Genomic DNA, 16,966 nt, shown 5'->3' with positions numbered 1-16,966 from the left:
CCCTTCTTTCTCTCTTTCGCTCTTTCTTTCTTTCCATCCTTCCTTTTTTTTTCTTCTTTAATTTTCCCTAGCCATCTACTTTGTGTGCCTGTGCGTGTGTGTCTGTGTTACTAATGAACTTTGCAGACTTGTGTTTGTATCCACGAGCTCTCTCACTTCTGCTGCTGCCCCTTCTTCTCCGGGCTGGCTCTGGGGCTCCCGCAGCCCCCGGCAGCCGCGGCGGCTCCGGCTTCCCCGGCTCCGGGGCTGCGCGTCATTTGCAGCCCGGAGAATGTTGATCACCTCACTAATTACACCTCTCCCTCTCCTCTTCCCTCTCCTCTCCCTCTCCCTCTCCCTCGCTCGCTCTCTCCTCTCTCTCTCTCCTCTCTCTCTCTCTCTCTCATTCCCAGAGTGCATATCGGGAATAGACACACAAAGACATGCGCACTCAACTTAATCAGCCATTTTTTTAAACAGGGCTAAAACGATAATAATTAGCAGAATAAAGACATATCGGATTTTCATTTCCTTTCCTCCTTTTCCCAACCCCTTCACAACCAAACAGCGAGACCGCGGTCGGCACATGCTTTAACAACTCCCGGACCCCAAAGGACCGCTCCATGCCCCCCACTTCTTGCTCAATCATTTTTATTTTCACCCAATAAAGTTGGAGGATTATTTTTTTTATTATTTTTTTAATGAACCTTCTCTCGTTTACTTGGATGTGATCAGCTGTTAAGTAAATAAAGCAAAACAAAAAAAAGAGGCGAAGATCCAGTAGGAACTGCGAGGGGAAATGGAAAGTAAGTTTTTTCTTTAACTTTTATTGAGTAGTTTGTGTTAAATTTAGGTCGAGTATCGATTATCTTTCCAGGCTGATCTTGCACAATCTTTGATATTTCGCTCTCGCCCGCTCTCTCTCTCCCCCTCTCCCTGTGCCTCTTTCTCTCTCTCTCACATACACACACACTCTCACATCCCCAGATCCCATGTACGTCTCCCCTCTCTCTCTCTCCCCCCTTTTTCCGTCTGTTTCCCCATTTTTAGGTACAGTATTTGCTCTCACTGGGGAAGGAGGGGCTGCTTTTCTCTCTCTTCCTTCTTTCTGTCCCTTTCTCTTTTATTACGGGGGTTACGTTTTGTTTGTGGTTTTTTTTTGGTTTTTTGTGTTGTTTTTTTTTTTGCTTTGGTTCGGGGCTGTTGGTTTGGGTATTTTTTCTCTCTCGGGCTGTAACTTTCGGATTAAGTGGAGAACCCTGCTCAGTTTTCAGAAGAGGTTCGGGGGGTGTCCCCCACTTTTTATTTCGCTCTTTTTTTGTAGGGAGCTCGGGGAGAGGGGGGATACTGTCAGATTAGGGAAGACGTTACGGCTGTCAGAAGTCATCGCTCGCCAGCCCCTTTAGAGCTCGCACTCCGGTTTCGCACCTCGGTCCCCCCAAAACTTTGAGGTGCTTTTTGAAGGCGCATTCTGCGCTCCCACCATTCTTCCGTCTCCTTTCCATCTCCAACCCCCTCGGCCTCCCAAACTTTCGCTTTCGGGCGTGGGGTGGCTGTGATGGTGGGATGCCAGCAGGGCAATGGGGACCCTGACTGCGTGCGTGTGTGTAGGAGAAGGTGTGGGGTGCTTTTTTCCTCTCTCCCCCTACAACCCCCGTTTTTATTTCGCAGGTAGGTTTCTCAGGAGCAGGAGCAGGGATGGCTGTGCGGGTGTATGTCTGTGTGTGTGAGCAGGCGGATCGCGCTGCTGGCTGCCGTCTCTGGCAGCAGGAGGAAGAGGAGCCCGTTAGGAGCGCGCACTGCCTCGCTGTCAGTTTCGCCGCGCAGCGCGGGGAGGCGGCCCGGCCCGGCCCGGGCCGGAGCGGAAAGGCCCCGCCAGCGGGGATGCGCCACTGCCGCTGCCTGCGGGTGGATGCTGGCCAGGAGCCGGCAGAGCCCCCGGCATCCCCGCCGTGCCGTGCCGCTCCGCAGGAAAGGCTCCTTGCGGGCAGGGTCGGGGCTGCTTTCAGCGCAGTCTTTCTGAGATTTTTGAAGGGGGATGGGGTGGGGGTGGGTGGGGGGTGGGGGGTTTGGAAACTGTTGTTTTGCGGGACAGGCGTCTATTTTATTATTATTTTTAAACCGAGGACGAAGGTGTTTAAGAAATACAACCAGGCAACCGAAAAAAAAAAAAAAAAAAAAAAGAGCATCTCATAAACAGCGAGAAGGCTGTGCTGTTCCTGGTCTAACTGTTCGTGCCAGAATCAAGTGCATCCTTTCCCATCACAGTGGCTAATGGCAGGCGCGTCCCTGCTTCCCCCCTCTTGCCTTGCATGAAATTTCCTGAAAAAATGCTAATAAACTTTCCCCCATCCGATGCAAACTTACGGCGGTTCCCCTCCACTCTTCCCTTCCTGCACCTTCTACATCCCCCTCCACCCCAGTCTCCCCAGTAGCGGCAGAAGAAAACGCACGGGTTGGTATTTCTTTTGTTACCTGGAGCCGGGCGGACGGGGTCTCCTGTAGGCTGCTGAGGGCACCGGGTCCGACCGGGAGCGGAGCCGCATCACTCGGGTTCAGCCTGTTTCACCTCAGCGCCGTCCCGAGGAGGCTTTAGCCACCATTCAATAGCACACCCTGCTTCTCCTCCTCTTCCTCCTTCCTTAGGTACCAAGGCAGAGATCGCAAACATAACACCCCCCTCCCCAACAAAAAAAAAAAAAAAAAAAAAAAAAAAAAAAAAGCCCAACCAAAAGACAACTTGCCAGGCTGAAGATGGTGGATTTACATTAAGCCAGACACAGGGAGGTTCACTCAAGAAGTCTGAGCATCCCGTTTTCTGACAGTTGCATTTCCTCGGCTCCATTCAGTCCTCCTATTTTTATTTTTATTTTTTTAATTTTCTTTTTATTAGCCTTGTTCCCTTTTTAATCAAGGATTATGTAGTTGGCAGGAGGAGAACGAGAAAGACAGTGGCAAGAGAGGGCTCGGGTGCTTTTGGGGTGGTTGCTGTGAGGGTGATTTTTTTTTTTATGGTGGATTTTTTTTTTTTTTTTTCCAATTGTGTTTCCCCTGGATTTGCAGTGGCTCGATCCTTAGGAGCGGTGGTGGAGTGTTTAAAAAGATCATATGTAGCATTATATTTTTAGTTTGGTGGTGGATGGATGGAAGAGGTAGTGAGAAGCCTTTGCAGCCCTGCCTGTTGTTGGTTAGATTGAGGCAGAGACTTGGCTGCGATTGGGACGCGACTGTGACATGGGCATCGATCGCTTCCATTGAGAGCAATGCAAAAACACAGCCTGGGTATGTAACACTCTCAGTGCCATCAACACTTGTTTTACTTTATATTTACTGGCAAAACTGACAGAACGATCTGGAGTGCTTTTCTTTGAAATAAGGAATGCAAACATTTGGATGGGAAGGTGCACAAAGAAGATTGTGGAAGGAAATGGGGGGGTTGAAGATTGGGGTGTGTGTTGGGGGGGGAAGATCCTTAATCATCATTGCTCCACTTCCTATTCAACTGACTGTATTTAAGGAGTTTCTCTCTTTTCTCGACGGGGGGATCCTACTAAACTGGTTGAAATGAAAAAATCAGACAATCACCCTTGAGGGAATATCTGCTAGTTTTCAGGGCTTGTGATTTCAGCTGGTAGGAAGGCACACCAAATAAAAGATGGCTAGCCAGCTGTTTTAACCTCTTGCACCTGGCTCCAGAGCTGGGGCTCACCAGGATTATTCAGTTATTCGTGCTATCTGTGCTTGAATATTTATAGTGTATGATCTAGAGATCCACACAGTGCATCATAGCATCTCTTTCTCCTTTAGTTGTGGGCTTTTTGGACTTCGTCAACATAAGCATGTATTCAATAGTTTTCATTTTTATGATAATGAACACAGACGGTCAATAAAATATAAGGGGAAAAGTCATAAATCTGCAAAAGTGAAACCTACCCAAGGAACAAAGAAAGGTCAGGTAAACCATCTGTGTAAGTCACAGTAACAGTACCTGCTGTTTGGTTTATGCAGTGATACTGCTGTATTGTTCTCTAAAATGAAACTTATCCGCTAGATCAAGTTAAAACTAAAGGAAAGCTGGGGAGATGATAAATGGCATTGCATGCACCTTTTAGAATAGGGAAACAGTTGTGTTCCTTGATTTTTTGAATAGTTTAGGTTTATTTGTGAAGATGGTGCACCAGCAAAGAATATATAAAGGGGGTTGAGAAAAATCACTGTTTAATATTGCAGAATTTACTGCTTCCATTCTGACCATGAGCCTAAATTTACACAATGAAATTTGATTATCTCTAATAACAATATTAGATCCTCCACTGGATGGATGAGAATTGAGGTGGTTTTGTTGATTGCAAGGGTTTAATGTTGCATTTCAGAATCTGATGTGGTTTAGCCTCCCTTCCATTAACTGGAAAACCCCTGAGGTTTTACAATTATTTCTTAAAGATAATACATTTAAGATTGCATTGGTAGGCTGAAGAAAAGTCATAAAGGCAAGAAGGGAAGCCCTTAATAACTCTTGAGATTCAGACATGTTCAGCAGTTAGATTGGCTCTGACTTCACCAAGGGTCGACAATGTGTCATTTCCATGAAGCCAAATTGCCCTCTGCCTATATGATATTAATGTGCAAATCAATATTTCAGGGATTAAATTTCCCTTCTTCATTTTTTATGGTTTCTACCTCAATAAGTCTCAAGTCTATTAGAAGAGGCTGGATGATTTAAAATCTTTCACTGCAGAATGGCTTGTCTTAGCCTTGTTTCACAGACCGCTTTTGGATTTTCGTTATAAAAGACTAAAGGCATTCCAGAGAAGTTGATAGTCAATATAGGGACATGCTCACTGTTGTAAAGCCCTTGTTCGATTAAGAGCTAAAAAGGTACTGAAAATATAATGTATACATTTATATAATATATATACATTTTACTTCTTTAAAAATATTGTGTTAATCACCTATTGATTAATTTCAAAATCAATTGAAGCTCTTTCTTATTAGTGATCTGTTCAGCATTCTTCAGCCTTGTTGTTAATTTTGTTAAACAGCATGCATGAATTAATCTGCTGGTAGAATGTGGTTTGGGTTTTCTTTGAAGCATATTTAAAACCAAGCATTTTTACCTATTGAAGCTAAGTGGTGTGAACAGTTTAGTATTGTGGGGAGAACCAGAGCACTGTTTTCTGCACTTCAGATTCATCATTGTTTTAAGGAAGCTGAGGGGCGTTTTGTAAATATTTTATGATTTCTGCTCAGATGCATATCAGCAATGTTTATTAAGAGTTTCCATTGAATATTCAGGATCGGTTAAAAATTAAAATGGCGTTATCTGATCTGGAAGGAAACAATACATGACAGAAAATTTAGGTCAAAATAGGAGGTTGTGACTTTATCGCATAATCTTGGGAAGGCCCTACTGTCTATCATTTAGTGTTGTTTTATAGTCTTAGACCATCTGGACCAAGTTCCGCACAGCTGCATGAATTTCATATGTGATAGAACATTTTTTCCATTCAGTGTGAAATGTTCCTTCCTAAAAACGTACACCAGACTCGCTTAATTTAGTCTACTAAAAGAAATGCACATGAAAAAGGACAAAAGGCTCTTTAATCTCTGCAAGCTGTTTGTTTTTCTTCAAGATTCCTGTCTGTTTGGGTTTGAAAAGTCATGTTTATTGAGCAGATGATTCTGAGGTGTGACATTAAAATAATATATGATTTTTTGTGCTAGTTTCTGCTCTCCTGGTTAATTTGCAGAACTACTTTTTATGCCTGTCAAAACACAGAGTTAATCTATTCTTATTTACAATTAATCTCAATAAAATTAATCTTAACTATGCCTTAGTCAGTAGCTTAAAATATCTAATTATATTCAATTAACTGCTGTCATAGTAATTAACACTGCTTAATTGCCTCTGCATATATTTATGTAAAGCTCATTAGTTACTGCTTGCTCTTTTTTCCTTTTCTCATTCTCATTTTTTGTGGCTCTGAGAGTGCTGACATAAAACCCAGTCTAGTTTTTGACAATTTGGGTCTTGAAGAACCTGTGGCAATGGCAATACATGTGTTTGTAACCTGTTATGTTGGTAAATATTTGCGTTTTCATTTGAAAAAAGGGTACCAGAGCTGGATCTCTAAAGAAGTCCCAGACCAGCTCCCCTCCCCGCCCCCCCCCCTTCTTTTTTCTACCCAAACATACACAAAAATGTTTTCTAGCCTTGTTGATAGAAATATGAGAAGCCAGGTTAAGCTTTGTGTTTATAAATGAAGAGCTTTTCTGCATCTGCCTTGGGGCTGTACCCAGAAGGCAGAGCTTTGCTGCTCCAAATTCATTCAAAGGGTTAAAGACTTGGCCAAGGTTCAAACTGAGAAGCGCCCAGGGAAAGTGCATGTGAATATGTACAAGTTTCGTGTAATTAGTGCTTAATTATATTAACATATGCAAATTGTCAACTTAGGAGCTTGTTGAGCTGGCAAAGATCAGCCAGGCACAATTGCCGTATTGTTCTGAAACAATAATGGATTTCAAGTTGGATTGTGAAAACACATAACTAGCTATCTAATTTAACTCATACCATGGTGAAATTTCATTAGTTTCCATGGAGACTGGTTTAATTGTGCTGACTAATGTTCTGGGCTGCAGAATGTCCTATAAAGAAAGCGCTGTTTGCCTAATCCACCTTACAATGACACTTGTTTGTACATGTTTCCCTTGTGTGAGAATTTGCATATGCAAATAAATAGTTTCTCTGCCCCATTTGTCATGGCTGTTCATTACCCATGAAGAGGACATTGTTACTAGGCTGTTACTGAGTCTCCCAAGACAGGATAGTGTCAACCAGTCCGGCCACATTCTTTCATAATTTGTTTCTGATTAATAGACCAAAGTGAGGCTCATTCTATTCAGGCCTCTGCAAAGGGAAGGTCAGTTCTGTCGCTGAAAAGAGTTTCCGCAGCGACTGAAGTTTTTTTCTCTCCCTCCCCCTTCTCCCCTCTTGCATTGGCTAAAATAATAATATTTAAAATAATGTATTCTTCCTCTAAGGAATAACTCCACTAATAATCTCTAGTTTCCTAAGCAAAAGATAGGAAAATAAAGGAGATTCTGGTATTGGAATATTAATCCTGTTTTTGACAGAAAGGTAAACTGATATAATTGCTTTTCAGTCGAAGGAATGGGGGTTTATACAAGTGTGAAAGCATCGGAAAAGGATTAGCATTTTTTTGCATAATGAAAAGCTCTGTTGAATAGGGCACTGAATGGTTGACTGAATGACTGAGATGAAAGGAAGATGAAAATGAAGGCTCCTCTTTCTTTATGCCTATGTTCAGCTCTCCCTAAAGTTATGTTTGTCCAAGGCTTGAGAAAACAAGCAGAAGCTCAGATTTTAGCAACTTGCTAAGATCTCCTGAGTTTCCATCATCGTGTGAAGTAGTATGTGTGAGAGTAGTGTGTGTGCAACTAAAGGATGAGAAACACAGGTCTGTACGGAGAGGAGCTCCAGAACATGACAGGCAAACCAAATATTGACTATTGGGTATGGAGGATTCCCAGCACTTTACTTGGGGGAGGGAAAGAGGCAGGAGGGGGCCTGCAGGGAGGGAAGGAGCTATTTTAAAAGTTGCCAATGGAAATTATGCATCAAAGCAAAATAATCTAATAAAGTTTGGTATTCAAGGAAGCAGGGTTTAGTCAATATCTGTTTTAATTATTAAACTCTTTCTCTCTTGGAAAAAGTTATGAATTCTGACTCAGTGCTAAGTGTTTATGTGGTATAGGAGCCTTGCTGGGGAAAAAAAATGACTCTCTTCGTTTGGCTTTGAAAACAGAGAAAGCTTACTGAAACAGAAATTGATACATGCACATAAGGAGCGGGGTTTTTGGTTTTTGGCGTGACTTCATCAGTGTACACAGGTTGTTTAAAGCAGATGGATTCTGGTAGATTTAGGTGTCAAGAAAGGCCCCGTCCTCCTTCTGCAATCAGTGCTAGCCCGTACTGATTTCAACCAGAGCAGGATCAGGCCTTCAGACAGGGCTGCAACTGGTTAGCTGTTGACAATGTGATCAGTGCTTCTAATTATGTTCTCTCAACAGTAATTAGAGCAGTTAAAATACCATAAGTGTTGAGCCACTTTTGAAAGTGGAAAGTGGTTCTTTTGTACATATGTAAATCAAATGCAGTGTGAATAATTATTTGTATGTATGCATATTAAATAGTCCTTTTTTTTTTTTTTTTTCAGGTCAACATAATTACCGATTTAGAGCTACTATGGAAAACTGTTGGTAGTTAGACTAAATATTAGCTTGTTTGGGGGATTTTATTTTTAGTTTGCAGAACATTTATTTGTAAATGCTTGTTAGTTCAGTATTGGGCTTTATTTGATAATATTTAAACAGTTTGAGATGCCTCTGAAATTGGGATTATTTATGGATAAATGAAGTAAAACTGTAAATGCAGAAAGTGCTTGGTAAGAATAAAGTCACAAAAATTCCCTCTTTTAAGACAAAGTTAAAGACCTTCTATGGGGCTTGCGAATGTTTTACTGAGCACTTTATGAAATTCCTTAAAACTTCTTTTAAAGGAGCATGCTTAGGGGATAGTCTTTCATTCTGGGAGTAGTTTATTAGTGTATTTCCGTAAGAAAAATGTGTTAATTTTAAAAATAAATTAATTTACATTTTAAAATATTGTTAACCGAGCACCATGTGTTGTCTCTGGCAAAGTTCCAGCCACTGTAGAACTGAATAATACATGGGTTAATAACTTATGTGATGTCTGCATTCTTACTGAATGGGCAGAAAACCAGAACACTGAGATACTGGGATTCAAGATTTTACGGAATAAGATGTAACACAGAATATGTTTGTGTGAACAGATGCACAGATAGAATAAATTAAAAGGCACGTGTTCATTACTTTTACCTAGTAGGTCATGGGTTCTTTTTGTTTGTTGTTCCAATTTGTTGTTGGTTTTGAAAGGGGTAATAAACATACTTATCAATAGTAGGATTTAGCAGACCTGTAGAGATGAACTTGTTTTGCATAAATAAGGGCAGCAAATTTAGTCTTTAATACTCTATTCATTTTTTACTAGTCCCTGTATAGCACACTTATACCAATATTTTCATTATTACTGCAGCTTTTTCTGAGTTCCAGACTGAGCCAGAAAAGTTTGTACTGGTCTGAAATATGGCTGTCTTGTTGAGGATTGACTTTTTTTGCTTAAACAAAATATTCTCAAGAATGGTTTAACTTAGTTATATGATCAAAGTTTGCCATATTAAGATTTTTTTTTTATATGTTCACATTGCTCAGAATCACTTTTCAAATAAAAATCTAAAAAAAGAACCTGAAAAAACCTGAGAGATATTTAGAAAGTAATTTGTCCAAATTATATTTTATTTGGTTTTGGTACTTTTGAGAACAATTTTTAAAATGTCCAGAAACTGGGATGTCTTTACAGACAAATCTAGCACTTTTAGCATTCCTGGAGATCTGATAGGCTGTACCAGCTCCTAAGAAGGTGTTATAGTCCTTCAGGTCAATAGTTCACAAACTAAAGGCTGTATGATAGACCTTGATGATTCTGAAAAATTTACTATATAGGCTTCAAGCTCTAGATGTACATCTAAGACTGTATTGAAATGGACAAATTTTATGGTTCTGAAACAAAGAAATCCTTACAAAATGCCTGTGTTGATGTGAGCCTAGGGCATGTAAACCCAAAAGAATCATATTCTTTCCATTGACTCCAAACTAAATTAACAGCAACTCCTCTGAAATCAGAGGAGTGATACCAATGTAAAACTGGCAAGACATACAGTTTTGATCTTAGTAAAAAAAAGAATCAGGCCTTTAGTTACCAGTTGACAAGAATTCCATGAAATCAAATTTACAAGGTTTCATCTTCTCTTTTGCACTACCATTTCCATTTTTACGAATGTTGTGCTTAGTGCAGAAGGCACAGGAGGGTCTGTAAGAAAGAGGTTTTCCAGAAAAGCTGGCTGGAGTCAGTTCTGTTCCTTTTACCAGGTAATGGCAGAGCTCAGGGTCTGGGAGCAGCAGCTGCTGAAGTCTAGCTCCTCCTTGTTTTGACACCGAGGCTGCCTTATAAATTCACCTAATCTGAGATGACAAGGCACCTGTCGTTAGTAGTGCTCCAGTGTTTAGGACTCTGATGGAACCCTGCAGTAATCCCAGTTATTTGCACACTTGTTCCAGAAGTTGGCAGTGTAACAGATAAGAATAATCTCTTTTTGAAAATAACAAAACCTAACTTGCTTCTTTCCCTTTCCTTGCTGGGGAGGATCCTTTGATTTTTGGTATTCAGAAGGCCAGAGCTTTTGCAAGAAGAGGGAAAAAAAAAAAAAAGCTTGGATTTGCCAAGTGCTACATGATGGTTTTAAATGCAGGTGGTTTTTTTTCTGTGTGAGAAGGCACTTCATGTGCCTTCCCCACTCCAGAAAATAAGGTTGTGAGTGAAAAGTAGCTTCCTAAACAGGAAGCTTATTCCTGTGGGTTTCACTCTGGTCCTTTTATATTTTTTTATATGGAAATATGGCTGTTGATTTTGTTTACAGCACTGAGGGTTTAAATTGAAGAAAATGTAACATTTCTAAAATAAATTATTTAGCTATATGGCAAATGTCACCCTTCAGTCTCTCAGTTCCTTTGAGCTTTATGAACCATTCACCAAAAAAATCACTTTCTTTCTTTGCCATTACAGCACCCTTTGGGGTGGGAAATGTCACCCCAAGCACAAACAACCACGAGCCACTCTGCTGCAGTACAGCAGTGTGCTTCAGGACAGTTTTCCAGCAGAAGCACCCAACTGCTGTAGGGAGACAAAATATGATTTCTCACTGGGTCATCAGCCTGTGCACTGGGACAGCCATTTCAGCTCTGGTGAAAAGAGTCACTGGAGTTTTAAGTCCCACCTTGTCTGGCCCGTAGATTTCTTTCTCACTTGATGGGTGGTGTCCCCAGCGCTGCTGCAGTTTCCAGTTTTGTCTGGGGGCCTCTTCCAAAGTCCAGTGCCACCTCATCGATTTCTCTGGGTTTGGATCAGGCCCTAGCAAGAGGATGAGTGTCCTCTGCTGAGGCACCCGCCACAATTCAAGCAGCGGTAGGTCAGCACTGCTGGGCAACCATCCCCCAGCCCTGCGGCAGGGACCGTGCACTGAAATCACAAGGCAGAGCGGTGCCATCAACTTTTTTTTTTTTCTTCTGAAGTGAGTGGAAAGGCAACAAGAAACAATGAAGTCGAAAAATGTTAGTATTTAAACACAGCAGAAACTGAGAGCCTGACAATAACTCAGCTACTACAGAGTCAATTCAGCCATCTGGAGATCGTGACATGTCCAGAAAGGGAGGGGTGGGGGGGGGAGACAGACCTTAAAAATGAAGGATTTCATTCCATGTTGAAATGTATTCTTCACGCAGGCTGCTGCTTTAATGTTGAACAGCTTAGGTCTCTGAGTGGTTTTGTGCATCAAAGACGTACGTACCGAAACACCTAGTGTTTTGCCGCAGTTGGATGTTAATGTTTCTGGACCAGTGTTGCTTGGCCCAGCACTGAGTTTATGTTTGATATCTGTTTGTTTTTCAATGTTATCATTATTTAAAAATAGATTTTGAGGCTGTTTGATTTTTTTAAATACATACAATGGCAGTGATTTATAAACATTCCTGGTTTCAGCTGTAGCTGTACAAAAGGGCTGAATCTGCTCTCAGCATGTTTTTTACATGATTTTAATAATTGGAAGCAAGTATGTTAGAAATCTTTTAGGTTCATTTAAAAATCTATGCAATTTAAACAAATGCTGGATTGTGTAATGGTTTGTCTGGGAATTACTTAGGCTGCACAGCGTAATAATATTTTATTAGCTGTGATTTGTTTTCTAGGAGGAAAATGGTGTTTTTTATGTTGTGTGTTACGTTAAAACTTGGCACTGAAATGGGACAGTACCTGAACATGGATTTCTAAAAAGGTGGGACAGTAGTTGCCCAAAAGGCGAAGACTTGAGAAAAATTGGGGCAAGTCATTTCTTTCCTGAAATGAAGCAGGGCACAGATTAGGAGCCATTAAGGCTTGCCAGGAGTTGCTGGTCATAAGAAGCCTGTTTAAGTGCTCACTGTCAACAAGGAAATCATGGGCAGCACTTAAAGTGGCTCACCTCTGATTTATTCATAAACCTCACACGAGCACTTGGCTTTGTTCTTGCTCTGGTAAGGGGGAACTGATGCCAATAAGAACAGGAATAAAGAGCTTCTTGCATGGTCCAAAAGTGAATAGCACTTTATCTCAAAGCATGACCTCCATTCCCAAGATCTGTTGTGTTACAGTTGACTCTGCTAGATGTGTATTCTCAGATGAATTGCTAGAAGAGGTTACAACAAATATATACTTTGTAAACCCTCTAGATGTAACAAGAACTATGTATCTGGAACTTAGGTTCTAACTTGACAGAAAGGTTGCGTTATTCATAGCGAACTGAGAGATTTCCGTTTCAGTGTTTTATGTTGGCTGTTTTAATGTGAGTCAGAAAACAGTATGATCATATGGCTGCAATTCAAATGAAAATTTTATATTCTTTAAGGGATTCATTTGAGAAATATATTTTGATAAAAGCAGACGCACAGAAATGCAAAGTAGTTCAGAGGCGGAAAAGAAAAGAAAATAATTGACTTTGTTTCTAGACATATTTGATTGCTGCTGCTTTATTTTTGTTTTTCTAAAAAAGGCAAAGTAGTGCTCGCAGTCCGCAATGGGGGAAGGGACCTTTCGAAGACGGTCAACTGCCATGTTTGCACTGGGGCAGAGGTTGAGTACAGTTACTTAAATCCCCAGAGAAACATTTAGTTAACGCTAGTCTCTTTCTGATCCTGTCTGAGTCTGGTTTGCTTTTTAATGAAGTTTGTTTGTGGCTGTGTTTAGGTTATGTTTTTAAACTGACTTGCATTTTCACAACAGATTTGACCAAAGGTGCCGTAATGGAAGACAGTGATGAGAGTTAATGATACGTCTTTGATAAAGCAGTCCTCGTGTGCAATCTGATCACAGCCATCAGCTCATTTGTCATGGCTGAAGTGAAAATGTCAGGACCAATGAGTGTATCAGTGCTGAAGGGGGCGAAAGGGCTTTTGGAGACACTTTTGTACTGGGAGTGGGCCATAGTTTAGATGCAGCTCTAGGGAAATACTGGGATTAGCCAACTCTGTGCACAAATCCCTAGCATAACAGAATTAGTTGGGAAAATGAGGTTTGTTAGGAAAAAAAAATAAATCTGTAGAACTGCTCTAGGCTGCAGCTCAGGAACTATTCAAGCCAGTAAGGCATTTTATTAAAATAATTTTAACAATGTGAACATACATTCCAACAAAACTCACAATTGGTAGCCAGCATTATAACAAAACCCATCTTTATGCATTTTGCATATGTGTGTGGGTTTGCTTCTGGAAAAAAAAAGGAGAAAAGATTTTAAAATAAATGCAGTAATCATAATCTTAAATGAAGGCTTTCTGAATTTGACACAGTGGAAATTAATATAACTTACATAAATGCAAACTGATGCTGATGATCTTTTTTGCATAGGTTATTTCAAATAAAAGATAAGGGCAATCTTTCTGCTGCAGACACATCTTTACTCAGGAGGTGTAATTCATACTATAGGAATATATTGATTGCCAAACTGGGACTCTGGTGTGGCTAGCCTCCTCTCTCTTTGACTGGTCTGTAGAAGATGTTTCAGCAGAGTATCACAGAAAGCAGATGTAGGATAACTTATTGTATACTCCTGCCTTGCCACAATTGCAAATGCAAATTGTTTAGACCTCTGAAGAGTAAGGTTTAATATCCCTTACATTTTTTTTTTTCTTTTTCCTAACTTTCTTTTTTTTCGAGTGCACATTCATTACAATAACTCTGGATACTTTTGACAGCTAGCTTTTATTGTTTTTTAACGTTGGTAGATTTGTGATCTCAGTGGTAACCTGCAGCAATGAGTCTTACTATCTGACCCCTTCCCTCTCTCATTGTGGGGTTTTAATTTGTCACAGTTTAGCTTTCTTGGAAACTTGCTACTTGTCTTTTGGTAAGCCTTGTCTTGCTTCCTTCTACGTACTTGGAAAAAGCAGGGTGATTTTGCCACTATGCTGTCCATAAAAATGCGGAAGAAATCTTCATTTATTTGAGGTGGGGATCCTACTTGCCAGACCTATTCAGCTGCTGTGGAACTGGGTAGGTGTTTAACCAGGTAATCCTATTAGCTGTACTATGCCAGCTCAAGAGGAGTGAGCAGGAATGAGTTATTCCATCTCCAGTGTGTGGAGTGGTTATTGAGGAATTGTCAGAATACTAGATGTGTGTAGTTGTCTGTCTGGCTGCATGGTTAATCATGGCTATTTGCCTGTGGAAGGGATAATTACCTGTTTTGCTGCATTTCCCATGTTTTTGATATTGTAGAATTGGGGTTGTTTTAACTTCACAGATCCATGCCAAGGATGAAAAACTGGGCTAAGGCAGTTTTTCCCTTGTTTGGTGTAGCTACTAGAAGTGCTGCTGCGAGTTTATCATCTTACCTTTTAAATGGAAGGCTGAAATGAAAATTAAGTTTGGTATTGACTCCATTGTATATCCCTGATCTGGTACTTGCCACCATTATGCAAGGCCTTTGAAACAGAGCATAGTGTGGCAGAGAGCGGCACTGGCCTTCTCTGCGCTCTGGGTTATTAGTGTGCCTGTGTCGCTGCTGTATGTTGCAGAGTGTTCACCTGTGGTGGAAAGAGCTCTCTTTCTTTTTCTTTCCCAAAACTTGGTCATAAGTTTGGGAACAGGCAGAGCTAGCACATACACTGATCACAGGAGGTGGAGAGCAGGGGATATGTGGCAGAGCCTTAGGCTGTGGCTCAGAAACCAGGTAATTGCCTCTGATAAGCCTAGGCTTCCTCACAGCCGGCTTGCAGCTGGCATATGAAACTACCTTTTGTAGTCATGGGCTTTGGGGCTGTGGTCCTTCTGGGCCTTTTTGTGCTATGAACATGGCCACAGGGACTAAAGATACCAGGTAACCTCAAATCTGGCATGGAAATGTGTAACAAAGCTGCAGTCACTAGCCTTTAAACCCCAAACACTTCTCTGTTTATGTGTCAGTGTGAGTGGCAGCAGCAGAGTAATTTATTTAATCTAACTAATACTTATCTTTGTTAGGAGTCGTCTGCAGATTTCTTCCATTTCATGTACAGTGAATTGTCCTCTTTCAGATAATGTGCTTGTACAACCTTTTTTTTTTTTGTTTAATTCCACTGATTTATAGTATTGAAGTGAAATATCTGATGCCTGTTTCCTGCACTTTGACTGTACATAGTCAAAGAAGCTGATGAGATCCTTCTTTCCCTTCCACAAGCCCTTTAGCTGTTTTAAATGTATAATTATCATTGCATGTCATTTGATAGCTGCACTAATTGCTGCCAACCATTGTCTGTTTGCACTTAATGCTGAAACCTGATCAACATCCTGCTTTGGTTGATGTTTGGTGGTAAACTTTAATTAACTCTTATTGCATTGAAGAAGAGCTCAGTCTCTGTGCTAACTAATCATTTACCTTCATTATGTCCTGACAGCTCCACTTGTTCCTGGTACTAATAGATACACCAGTCAGTAAATAAACCTGCAAACCTTCATGCCTTGAAGTTGTTCCACATTGATATTTTGTTGCTTAGAGTATAATGGCGTAAAGATAATTATTTCAGTTAGTTTTGTACCTCTGCTTTTCCAGACACCAATATCAAATTGCCTTTTTCATGCCAGACGATATCATTTTAATAGTAACTGTTGATTTAAGATAACATTATTCCTTCAGCATGGTTCCTATATACATGCATCTTTTGAATCAATACAATTAAGCTTGTCTCCTGTTGGAATTCTTGTAATTATTTTTCCTGAAATACTTTTCCTGTAATGATATTGAAGTTAAAGTAATCAGGTTACTGGCAGATCATGTAAAATTCAACTCAAAATTGCTGGCTGCTTGATTTTAATTTGTCTGACATCAAGTTTGTTTGAAAAGGGATAATATGTGGTTAAACCAAGGAGCTTATAATTACGGTTGACATTTGTTTGTTTATAATGAAATCTAATTAAAGTTCATACATTTTAAAACACAAAAGTTAATTACTGAATTGCTCACTTCACTTATGCACAGCAGTCAAATTAACTTGCAGAGCAAAAAAATGACAAAAGACTATGCATAATAAAAACAAAATGCCCATCTGATCTTGGCCATACAAACTAAATTTGCCATAATAATATTCTAGAAAAAACAAATGCTTTATTAATAACTGAACTGTTAAAAAACCATCCTGTATAATCACTGACCAGGCTGATTTTAATACAGAGAAATATTTAAATATTTAACATGATTTACAACACCCATGGCTTTTTTTTTTTTTCAGATGCATAATTGGAAGAGTCTTGCAGCCTTGTAAATGCGCACAAAAGTACCATTCTTTATTTTTTGTTTTCATCAAGACTCTTTCTGAAGTCATCTGGAGTTGTAGTATCTCCCTGAGAATTGAAATGTTTGACTACCTGCCTTGTGATAACTCTTAGAAGCATTCTTAGCGTGCAAGCAAATTAGTATTAGGCAAACAAAAAAGTACTGTAACATTTATTTCTCAGTTAGTTTTGAGACAACAAAGAGGTTAGGTGAATATTGTAGAGCCACTTTGACTCCCTGGTCATTGATTGTTAGTTTTGCAATTCAGTCTTACCTCTTGAATGTGCTGACAGAAGACACATCCAGAATTTAGTAAAATCACAAAGTTTGTGATAATTCACACTTTAAACCACTGTGTTACTCTTTTACATGATTACAGTATTTTTAGTATACTTACCTTATGTTAATATTACATTTTTCTTAAATTAGATATAAGTTTAATAAAGCTTATATTTCTGTAATTTTTTTCTTAAAAGCTGTGAATGTAAATGATC

At 40.1% G+C, this 16,966-nt stretch overlaps 1 protein-coding gene across 2 annotated transcripts in view; it reads left to right on the top strand.

Moving 5' to 3' along the window:
- Positions 1–345: 345 nt before the first annotated feature.
- Positions 346–16,966, top strand: part of ZFHX4 (zinc finger homeobox 4) — a 151,764-nt gene continuing 135,143 nt past the window's right edge. The window contains exon 1 of one of the 2 annotated variants that reach the window (XM_061448254.1): positions 346–785. The gene's annotated coding sequence lies outside the window, so the exon portion shown is untranslated. Of the gene's footprint in view, positions 786–2,971; positions 3,262–16,966 lie in introns of those variants that run through there. The other variant, XM_061448255.1, reaches the window with a different exon arrangement.

This window comes from Pezoporus flaviventris, unplaced genomic scaffold (assembly GCF_033815535.1).
Source record: "Pezoporus flaviventris isolate CSIRO_AGI_PZ_B2104156 unplaced genomic scaffold, CSIRO_AGI_Pfla_v1 ptg000007l, whole genome shotgun sequence".
NCBI lineage: Eukaryota > Metazoa > Chordata > Aves > Psittaciformes > Psittacidae > Pezoporus > Pezoporus flaviventris.
This window is presented reverse-complemented; position numbering and strand designations above follow the sequence as displayed.